Source organism: Saccoglossus kowalevskii, chromosome 20, assembly GCF_978046115.1.
Source record: "Saccoglossus kowalevskii chromosome 20, keSacKowa6.1, whole genome shotgun sequence".
Classification (NCBI taxonomy): Eukaryota; Metazoa; Hemichordata; class Enteropneusta; family Harrimaniidae; genus Saccoglossus; species Saccoglossus kowalevskii.
In genome coordinates, this window is record NC_140660.1 from 7,347,362 (window position 1) to 7,360,092 (window position 12,731).

A 12,731-nucleotide genomic window follows, 5' to 3' on the forward strand; every position below is an offset into this window, starting at 1 on the left:
TTGTGATCTAGCGGGTATTCTTACACTGTTTTGTGTCCATATCGGGAACTACGGTCTCAAGTTAAATTTTCGTGTTGAAAAATCGATTACTGCTTTATGTTCGGCAAGAAAATCTGCTCCAATTATCACATTACTTTTTGTATAATCGACAATATGAAACAGAATCATCACTTTATTGTTAGCTATTTCTACCTTGACATAAATCTTGTCTCTGAGTGTGACTAATTGGCCATTTACTGTACGTACCGAACTTCGAATGGGGGATACATCTTACGATTTCTCAAGCTTGGAAAATTTCGCATGAAACTCTTTGAAATTACAGATATCACCGCACCTGTGTCTAATAGCCACCAAATATACCTGTCGTCTATTTTTATCTTAATCATATTGCTAATATAAATATCGGTTGAAATTGAACACAAAAGAGGACTTTCTTTTATTTCTTTTCTAAGGTCAGGTCTATTTCTATCTCTGGTTTAAATTTTCTCCCTGCATGTTAGCTCCACCATTCCTAGCAATATGGCCCCTATTCCCGCAACTATAACAAATAATATCCCCTCTCCGTGCACTGTCTCTGCAATTTCTGACAATTATAACAATTAATATCATCAAATTTTTTACGGCGGTAACATCCAGCAGCAGTATGACCCTCCTTATTACAGATTTTACAAATTGGGATTGAATTAAATTTCCTACCCTGATAAGCAGTCCTCGTCCCGCCAACGGCTTGGTTTTCATCCATCCTCTGTCCCTCGAAATGCGATGTATTGTACACGTATTGGGGTTGATGACGTTGCTGCAGTAACTGTTTGGTCTTCTGTGTCTGTCTTTTTACGCCAAGTTCGATTGCTGATAATTCGGTTCTTGTCTTCTCCGCTTCTTGTTTTTGCATGTCGAACACTATTTCACTCAATCTAGCTCTTCGTCTGGCTTCTTCAATGGTCTGCAGCTGGTGTGCTATTACTTGGCCTTTAATGTCATTTCGTAGTCTGGCACGGAAGTAATGCAATTGTTCGTCGGGTGTTTTATGAAGTCTGGCATACCGTGTTTTGATGTTCGCGGTGTAGTCTTCCACGGATTCATCGATTCCTTGTTTTTGCTTGAACAGCTCTTGTTCTAGTACCCAATCGAAGTCGGCGTTTTCGAAATGTGCGACAAAAGCTGCTGTTAAGGCTTCATAATCGTCTCTTACTTCTGGTGTCAACTCGTTTATCCAAATCTCTGCTGGTCCAGACATGAACATTCTAAGTCCCGCGACTCTCCTATCCCCAGGCAATTGATTAAAGTTTGCATATGCGTTGAATTTTTGCAGTCAATTTATCCCATTTTTCGACTGCGTTCCCCTGAATAGGATCAGAGCTATTCCTATGCTGATGGGTGCTGGACGATTTTGTAACTCTTCCACTACCCACTATTGTTCTTGTACAACCTGTTGCGTTGCTCTCCGGTCCCCTGCAATGGCTCGTGTCATCTGGCCTAGGTGCTCAGTCAAAACTTCGCGTATCCCTTCTTTTATTTGAGTTCGTCTTCTTGTCAGCATACAGTTCGTTAGGGGAAGTTGTTGTGCAGTAAACGCAGTGCCACGGCTTAATTGTCGTGTTATTAAGCCTTCAAGTCAGGTACCAGTGATCGGAGGATTCGCCACCCTTTCAATCGAACAAAAACACACATAGAATCGAATTGTGTCACATTTGGTCTCAGCTGCATTGTAACTCTCTCACGACCGCATCAAGACTTCGGCCTCGTGGAGAGCTTGCCACAACTAACTGAGATCGGCTTTATTCACTTTTCACATATGAGTTTAAGAGCTTAAGGCGTAGCCTCCATACATTCAATCGCATATAGCCAATCACACCAAGTATTTAACACACCTTAATGTCTGATTAATTGCCCCGATGTCGGGACATAATTCTCATAGTTATAGGCGTCTTGTTGTTTCAACCAACATTACGTATTCGACAATTATAACCGCCAGTTGTCTTCTTGCTAATTTCACTAACATGCAAATGACGTTATCATGACAAATTATAAGCAGATGCGGATTATCCAGGGTTCACCATTGAAAGTCGCTATGACCGCCAAAAGCGGCCTCACCTAAAGAAAATATAAATCATGACACTTGTTTGAGGAGGTTATGATACTTGGCTACTTCCTATGACATGGATTAAAAAAAAAACAATTGCATAGTTGTGTACGCGGTAGCATCTCATCTTGTACGAGAACTAACTTTGTCCTTTTTTTTCAATAAGAGTTTGTAGCTATAAACGATCGTCGCAGAACTTAGAGAAGAATGTCAGCAATATATTAAATGGTGCCAGCTCGTCTTGAAAACCGACACAAATGAGGACGAAGCATCGAATTTTTACAACAACTCAGTTTTCAATATTACTATTTGAAATTCGATTGATTTCATTGTTCGTTTCAAATCTATGTAATAATTATGATTAGCCATGATGTAATAAATATTCATAAATGTTTTTGATTGCATTTTTATTCGGAGGTAGGTCGCGATATGATTCGTAGGCTTCGCCGCGAAATGATATCACGACCGTACCGACGGAGTGATAAAGATCGAGGGACTTGATGAAGTTGAACACAAAATAGCAACTAGGGTCACGGTAAATAAATTAGTGGAATGAAGAAGGTAATTTCGAAGGCTGCAGATTTGTCCAGAGTGTACACCACCCACTGCATTAAAATGACACATGCACAGTTCTTGATTCGGTCGGAGTTGGGACGAGGCATATCATGAACGTGTCCTGTCACACAAACGAGGAGAGCATCCAATCTTACACCAACAGAACAACGACAAAACTTGTCAGACACACTGTCACAAAGCCTTGGTTATACCAAAGATCTACCCAGGTTGGGTCTGAGATCGCCGTGCCGGTCACCGTACATGGTTCACCACCGCGTCCCACCATATTTCAAACTTCGATTGAACCAAGTACCACTGAAGGTAAAATATCCGATTTTCAATGGGCCAATTACAGACCAGACCCAAAACCGGAATGAAGACGTGTAAAATCTATTGTTTTGTTGATCCAAAGCGTACATGACCCTGTTATCCGAATGGCGTTTACGTAGTGAGTAAAAAGTCCGGAAGGTCATCCTTTGTTATGCTAATTTTTGCGTTTAAGCTGTTCTACGTGTATTCATTGTGGATACGTTTTTGGACGGAATAAAAGAATTTTGTATTAAATTTGAACTGTGTTGCGTGTGTAGTTTTTGTGTGCATTCAGTGTACAACTACATACTGTTTTTATAAATATTCATGTTCAAGGGCTATAATCACAATCTTATAGTAGATGCAAGTCAATTCTTCTCTTACTAGTTTTATCGATTAGTCAATATACTGGTATAATATAACAGCATTAACCACAGGGGTTATTGCTTAACTAATACCTTATTATTGGTGTGTTTTATTAATTATATAAATCACCCCCTGCCCCAATTTCTTTTCCCGAGGTTCGCTCAACTTTTTGTTCTTTCTATAGAACCTTTTCAAATAAAATCAATGGTCTCATAATATCACATACTATAAGTTATGAGCGCTCATCTAACGTGAACATTGAAACATTAGACGGATTATGGGTTAGTCAGTAAGGATACGCCACTCAACATAATCTGGAATGAATATGGCACGAAACTGCTTCGGGTATACCTAGCAAATGTTGATTATTTCATTAAAAAAGATGGACTGAACTGGACTGAAGTAGAAGGCAAAATTGCTTACTGGAATAGGATTGCAGTCGATATGTAGAGGGCGCACTATTTTTGCCAACCACCTGATCTTCTAAATGTTTGTACTTGTTCAGGGGTTGGTGCCCTACGTGGGACACTGTTACATATACCCAGTCCTCAATTGTTAGTTTTCTATGGCAAGGCCACCTTAACATCTTTAGTTACTTGAAGCTTAATCACAAACAGATTTTTACTTTCTCCAAGAAACACATACATGTTTTTCATTGTTCTAGGGCGTCAGTTGGTGTTGCTATTCTTACATAGCTCTCAGTGCGCGGCAATGTATCACTTAGACACATTCTTTTTTTCATTCCATAAGAATACGGATTTCGTTTGACGTATTATCGATGAGTTCATACACCTTAATATATTTGCTACATAAAATTGGCACTGCAAAAACACACTGTACTGTATTTTTTTTCATTTATTCAATGAACCATAGCTGGAATAATAACAATCTTGAAACCCAATTATCTGGTTTACATATACACTGATATATTTATACCCAACACGGGAAATCAACAAAGTAGTAATTAACATATTCTGGGCATATAAATACTATGCCTGCCTTTAATCTGTCTACGTGTTCACTAATATTTGGCGATTTCCAGTAAATGTCTTGTTAACATGTACAATTTACATGTACGTCTGACTATAAGTTTTTAATTCTGTCAATTATGGTTTTAAACACATTTGATATTACACGTAGTAATGACAGGAAATGTTATATACTATCATACAAGCTGACAAATTATATTTTCATAAAATCTGGAACCACATATAAATAACATATTGCTGGTAATGCTCAATAAAAAAACTGACGAGATACAAGATTCTTAAACACATTTATGGTTTGAATTATATCTTTTACAGTCGACAATGTGTGGTTTAATAGGTATTGTAATAAGTTCCGATTTTAGTGTATTCCGCCATCTTCTTGTTTTCTGTCTGTCCATCATTGAGAGCATTCAACAATTGTCTATCACACGCACGTGATCCAGTCTATCACATGACTTCATACACGGCGTTGAAACATAGCTTCTATGGTTTCCTCTACATCATCTCTATTTTGCAGATAATTCTTCTTGATTTCGAGTAGATTTTGTATGCTGCTTTCGTAGTAGACAGTGTATGGCTTAAGACCTGTTGTTATAACTTCTGTTTTTATTGCATCTGCTCCATCTCTCTGTTTTCTTTCTGCCCACCTCAGAGACCACTCATCAAATAGTTGTTCTGTCACGCATTTTTTTTTCATTGTTACATGTTCTTTCATAACTCGTCTGTCAATACGTGATATACCCATATAATCTGCCATGAATCTGTGATTATCATCGCGTTCAATTTCCAACATATCAGTCAAATCCTGTTTTGTCTGATGTAGTAACCACTTGATGTCGCAATCATACTTCTGCTCATTCACGAATATTGGGTCATACCCGACACACAGCAAATCTTCAACTTTGTCTTCAATACCGTACTTTTCATTGTATATGGTGGTCTTCTTGGATTCTGCATCACGGATAATATCCATTGAATAGTAGCATATGTCTTCAAAGTCTTCAATATCTGTGATAGACTCTTCACTGAGGATATATTCATCGACATCACACCCTGGTGCAATTTGGTTACGTACATCATAGATACACTGCCGGATCATATCCATCAGCTTGTAACACTTATCAATGCCTTTATCATCCCGACTTCTCACAACGAAGTTTATTGCAGTCTTGTCATTAGTAAAATAAACCAGACCCTCTGCACCATAGGAAACCTTTATTCCATTCCTCCATATACCACTTGGTGGCTTTCCCATGTCAGTGAAATTGTGGTAAAGACGTGTTTGTAATTTCGGGAAGAGACCAGGTGAAAACATATCCCTATCGGTATGGCATTGAATTCGTCGACCATATCTACTTTTGTATGGACCCTTTTTCCACTGACCATCAGGCATACTATCAGACAGTAGAGTAGGAATAATGAACAAATCTTTTAAAGAATTATTTTCAGAATCCTTCTCGAAAAGAAACAGTAATTCTAGTGCACCTAACAACTCCACAACCAAATCTTTGTTAGTTGCCTCATCAAATACACTTTCAATGTCCTGCCTCTCATGTGTCGTCCCTTTTGGCAACTTCTTGGCAAACTGAATGAATTCTTCTGGTGCCAGGAATGGACCCATCACTCTACTACACATCCACTGTGGTACAAGGACTACAACATCGGTTCCATCCTTTACAAGGCCTTTCATATGTATAAGCTAAAATATAAAATATAAAAGGCGCATAATAATAATTTAATTTTAAATATTTACAAATATTATCGATAGATAGTAAGCCTAACATAAATAGTATATATATAATGTTATTTGTCATGTTTATGAAGTATTCATACTTGACATTACTAAGAAGTATTTGTTCATGTTTATTATGAAAAATCTGAATAAATGCGAACATATTTTCTTTTGGACTTATAACTCAATTATTTTGGATAATAACTTGATACATAGCGTAATATGAATATGAAATGAAAATCCAAGTTTCCAAAATAATATTCTCAGGTTCTATAGAATTGCTCATATTCAGTCAGAATTGTTCAACTCACATGACCGCCATAATGTAGATATTTGGTTGCTGTTCGAAGGAAATCTTCTTTCACCCTAGGATCCACAGAGCTCTTAATTAGATCAAAGTATTCTGACCAACGCATAACTGGAAAACCAATGTTATCACGCGTCCAATCATTTTTTGATTTCAATATACTGTCACATATTTTTGGCATCGGTTTTTCAAGCTGAAAAACAGAATTTAGAGTAACAGTTACAACAATTTGATTTAAATCCGATGTAGGTATAGGCTCAAATTTAATTTTAATTTTCATATGTTTCAATATAAATTTGTTTATTTATTAATATTTTGTATTTTTAGTAGTTTTTTTTTTAAAAATTGTATCTCAGCTTCCATAACTACATCTTACTCAATGCAATTGAAAAGCTCGCTGAACGAGCCTAGTTAGCCTAGTCTTATATATCTGAATGTACTGAAGTAAATTACGTTTCCTCAATGCTCAATCCACGTCAAATATTTGTTCGATAAAATGAGACGATATCATTACCAAGATTTGTGCTTCTGATGAAAAATATGCACTATGCATTGAGATTATTTAACATAAACTATTAAATTACCTTTAGTATGGCATCTCTTCTATTGCGGAGTACCGCCCTCAACTGTTGCATTTCAGAACTGTTACCATCATGACAATTTACCAAAAAGGTTTCATTGGAGATGTTAACCTGACCTTTTATCATTTCTTTACATTCCTTCAAAATTTCTTTCTTGACAAGTGAAGCTGCACAAAATAAATCATAAATATGTTCAACATGAAGGATGTGAGTTTTTATACATTTCCTTCATCGTTATAGACGGTTACGACATATTTCATAGTTAAAAATCATAAGCATTTTCATAATAATAATAATAATAATAATAATAATAATAATAATAATAATAATAATAATAATAATGAAGTACGTAAATTACCTTCATTTTTGTATTCATTTGTCCAATCAACTCTACTGGCCACCAGAATAATCTCTGGCCGAGCAGCTGGGTCAATATCAGATTGTATGAAAGAGTTGCGTATCATCTTGAGCCAGACAAACAACTGACAAATAATGTAAAAAAAAATATCAATTATCTGAAGTATTTAACAATAGTGAAATCTGCATCTAATATACTTCACTTTACACCTGGACCATCTGCATGCTGGCAAATTGAAATTGATGTATATATATATATAGTCTATATGGAATTGTTTTCAAACCAATACTGGTGTTTGTACAACATAAACACTAAATGCCTCTCCTGGATACTCGTCATCATCGTCAATTTATACTCTAACTCAAGGTTAGGTAAACATTACATTTCTCAATCTTTTGGATATATGTAGTTAGCCGTCACATTAAAATATCTCTGCAAATTCCAATGATTCATTTGGAAGAATAGAATAGATTATTGAATCAACGTTGATATGCAAAGCATGTATGATATCTCACCTCTTTCAAATTTGACTCTTTCAAGTCCATAGGCCTTACCAGCTTTTTTCCATCATGAGTGACTATCTTGTAGACAAGTAGAAATGTCCCTTTACTTGGATCAAGGAACAACGTATGTGACACGAAAAACTGAGTCTGACCTGCAAAATCCCAAATGCTGCCCTTTCCTATCACTGGAAGTTCATAGTCAATGATCTCAATGCCAGGAGTTTTTACATATTCATCTTTGCCAGGTGGACAAGAGTAGATTTCTCTGTCAGATTTCACCTCCTACAACATTTATAAAACAAAACAAGCGTAGAAATAGCTCCTACAACATTAATAAAAAAACAATCAATGACTAGCATGTTTCAGATATGATCAATATCTATGTGACCATAACAACCAAATATAATTCCTAGCAACTATCCAAACAAATATTTTATTTAGTGGCACAGCAACTCGTACACTAATATAATCTCATGTATTTCTGTTTTAGCATTATGTCTTTTGCAGCAGTGCATCAGAAACCAGTCCCCAATCACCAAAACTGTACCTATTACAGGTCATTAGTAACCCAAAGTGACATGATTGGTATTGTATCGTGACAAAGATTGTCAATTTTCAACAAGGCTAACAAATATAGTCAATATTAACGCAAGTGCAGAATTTGAGGAATCGATTTTCATGTGCCACCATTAAGCAAGAAATTAACATGTTGAAGGTTGTGGGTTCAAATTTATTCTACTGTCACCAAAGCTAGACTTGATACAGAAAGTCTAATGTTGTGGTTCAATTCTAGTCTACTGTTAGCAGTACAGTGCTTAGTGCAGTGCGAATTGCGTTAAAAAATGGTGGGTTCAATCTACTTAGTTCAATTCTTTTCCAACATCAAATTCTGCTCAAATCTTCCCTGTCCCATTGGATGGGGATGTAGTGATGACAGTGAATTTTCTAATTCAATTGGGACATTGTTCCCCCTTACCTATAAGGTGTTTATCGGCTATCTAGAAATATACGGCCCTGTTTAGTTAGAAGAAATGTATTAATTTAAAGGTGAATTAATAGAATAGTGAAATTCAAGACAAACTAAACAATGTGATAATAAAATTACTTTATGTTAAAGTTAAAATAATTCGCTTCCGTAAAATACATTTGGGGCTGAATTACTTAAGCAGCATCATGAACAGAGTCATATATAGCGACGTCATCTTGTTACGTGTTATTACAGTTTGATACAGTGAGTATTATTATTCTAAATTAAGGATGAGGAAGACAATTTTGATAACAACGTGCCAAAAATTCAGATATTAATTTCATTTTGGTTTCATCAAAGTAATCAATTCATTTTCATACCTACCCTCATCAGAGTTTCTTTAAGAGTTGTTTTGCCAACTCCACCGTGACCAGCAAAGTACAGCTTGACTACATCAATTTTAACTCCATCCTGCATCATTAATTCACTCTTTTCACGTTCCTGTTGAACACATTTGGATTACATAATGAATAGCAGTCACTGCACAACATAATAAACTATGGTAATCTGTTTGATGGTACAGAATATTAACTTGCCTGTATTGCGTTCAGAAGTAATAGTTTAGCTTCTTTGTAGAAGTCTGTTTCAATACCTGCTGCCCTAATGTTCGAATTAATATACTCTAATGGTGTCTGGTTTTCCTATGGTAAGATAAAGCACATGTATGAGGATTATTTTTTGTTCAGTTGAAAGGCAAAATTGTAAAATAATCAGATAATCATTAGCATATAAACATTAATTGTACTTACTTCATTAACATTGTTTATATCGATGTGTGTCTCTAGAAGTAGTTTCATAATATTCAGTGCAGATCTCTGCTTATCAAATTTAAACCAAAACCCAGGGCGTTGCAACACTTTATTGAGAGCATTTTCACCTTGCTGTAGTAATGTCAAACATATAAAATACAGAAGACGTTATTATCATTCGATTTATAGCAAGAAAGAATTAAAAAATGGATTATATTATCAATGTTATGTGACTGTAACCTGAACTCAGCATTTGTCGCCCTCTTCATATAATATTCATTCCATACATAAATTAATTCAAAAACGACAATACAAGTTATGGCTTGCAAATAATTATAAACAACTATATAGTCGCATACACTTATTCTGATTAGTCATAAGTTCTTTTTAGTACGTTTATATATTGTATTGGCTAAATGAAAAAAATGTAGAATAAAAACAGATAATATAGAGACACACTTCCACAACAGAAATGTTGCATATATGCACGAGAGATTACACAGGGTAAAAAGTACTCCTTTTTCAAACCTATTTTGACCCATTCTTTTTTTTTTACAAACGTTGCCATCTTAATCTAAGTGATATATTTATAAGATATACTGGGGTGTGATTTATAATAGCTTGTCACAATAAAGCAGGCACGTGGTGAGGGCAAACTACGTGTCATTTATATACAAATGCCATTTTGTATTTTTACAAGATTATCTGCGAAGGGTTTGTACTACAAGTCATAAATTTAGAAGCACTAGTTCTTTCTGTTGTTATGGGTGAAGACATGTCTAGAATATGTGTATAATGTTCATAAGTTATAGAATTTAAGTTACATGACGTTTGATCACGGTTATCTTTCCTAGTAACCGTGGTATGATACAGTATGCACCATATACAAAATAAAAACAATTGCAGTATTCACTAGCTATTTGGTCAGAAATTTTGGCAAATAAACAAATATTACCGAGAATGTATGCATATTTGGGTTTGCTTGAATTTTCCGTGTCTTCATTAAATCTCATGCGAAACTAAAGTATGTAATTTGGCCTACACAATTCGATTCTAAGCAAGTTAGTAAATTTGATTCCTATGGCAACAAAGCTAACGTTAAACATTGACCAATGTTGAAATATCGAATAAATCTGGCTTGTAATCAAGACAAATTCAGTATGAAATAAAACTACTCTGATAGAGGTCAAATAAAAAGTATGAGGGTTGGACTAGTAATATTAAGGTATGGATGCAGGTTCGTGGTCACTCGGAGTGAAATTTATTTTTGATTTTTCTTACCCTGAAAGTCTTGGCTAGATAGTATTAAAATTGCGAAGCATTGTCAATGCTAGAACATACTCAAACAACGATTTTAAAATATAGGGAACCGAGGCACGCGTATGTGATTAAAAGTCCGAAAAGTTTGTTTACGTTAATTTGTGATTGACAAGTCCTGTTGATCTTATAGCAAATTAGTTGCTGGCCTCAGTCTTCGATAACTAAATTTTCACTGGCACAAAACACAAACGTAAAATGCTCGGTTAATTAAAAATACAAAAAATCCCTGAAAACGAGATGTTGTTTTTGAACACCGTAAACAAATCACGCACTCTGCGATGCCATCTTGGTTACCTTAATCGCTAGCAGCTAGCATGCATCTATAGCGATGTCGCAAAGGACGTTGTACGGCCGTGCGCGGTGACCTCTGGTACTAAGGCACTCTATGAATGAGGTATTCCCAGAGGTCAGGGCTCCTTTAATCTTTATCAACCAGTTTAGTCTGTAGTTGAATGGAACCTGCCTCAATTTACAATAGTTCCCTTTCATTTCGACTAGTTCTTGCCGGCGTTTGAGCGATCGAGTAACTGCGAATAGCCGTTGTGTAGCAAATTACGGTCCATTTCGACCTGGTTCACGGTCCATTTCACCCGAGATCGCGAAAAACTGCGTCATACAAAGTTTTTTTAATTTGTCTGAGGAAAAGTAAATTTAGACTCATTGGCGATCACTATGTTAATATAACTGAATGAATATCTCTTCAGCTTTACGTAATCCATTGTGCTCCTCCCTCAGTTGAAATGTTAACACGACGCCAAGACAGTTTTCACGATTTTACGTCCGTTTCCCTGTATTGTAATTTTTTTTATTTTTTATCTGATGATTGAACATCAGCAAGCGTCGGTGTATGATGGATTTTGGCATGTCGTCATTTTTGTGGATGATTAACGTCTCTTTCATAAAACGGCCATTATCTCCGTTCGTGTTTTCTGGTTGGTCAGAGAGATTGAAAATTAATTAGCTCACACTGTTTTTGTCAGTTTATCTTGACATTTTCACACTATTTTGACAACGTCTCTACAAACAAAAGGACGTCTGGGCTTATTGTCAAAGCTTTGCATTCTCGGAAATGTCATTCGAAGTGTGAAATACTGGCCGGGATTGATTATACGGCACACAACTTTCTGCTTGACAACTTTGTACTATGAAAACAAAATATACTATATATACGCCCGAACGCCCATTTGTTAAGAAACAACTGATAAACGTTGTGTGAAAGTTTCACTTGAAATAAACAAGAATTGCGAGAACTATTTAGATTTAAACTTCCCTGATAAACTAAAAAACATAAGTGGAGATAATTGCTAATTTGCATAACCATTCACTTAGTAAGAAGTTTGCTAATGCTCATAATTAAAATGGCTGTAACAGTTCCAAATTTAACCTATTATCGGTTTGTAAAAAGTTAAATATAGTGCATAATATGGAGATCTCGTCGTTACTTTTTTCACCATGTTTATTTTTTATTATTTATGGACAGCCTTGCTAAATCTTGCTCAGCATTCAAAGGAGAGAATGTTTGTAACCGTTTTCAATAATTTAAAATCGTCTTTTGAGTATGTTCCACTGTTCACAATGCTGCGAAATTTTAACAGTCAATAGCTAAGACTGTTTGGATATACCTTAAATAAAAGTCTATAAAACACTTGTTACCTAAATCACTGTTTGCTAAACAGTGAAATAAAAAAGTTGAGTAGGAGTTTTACGAGGATGATGAAATAATAAAAGTATTTCTCTATGTCATAAAATTATAAAATCTAACAGAAGTCCAGGAGAAAATGTATGTGAAGTATCAAAACAATAGGCCAGCAATATTCGAATATAAATTATGGTTATAAAATCTGATACAAAT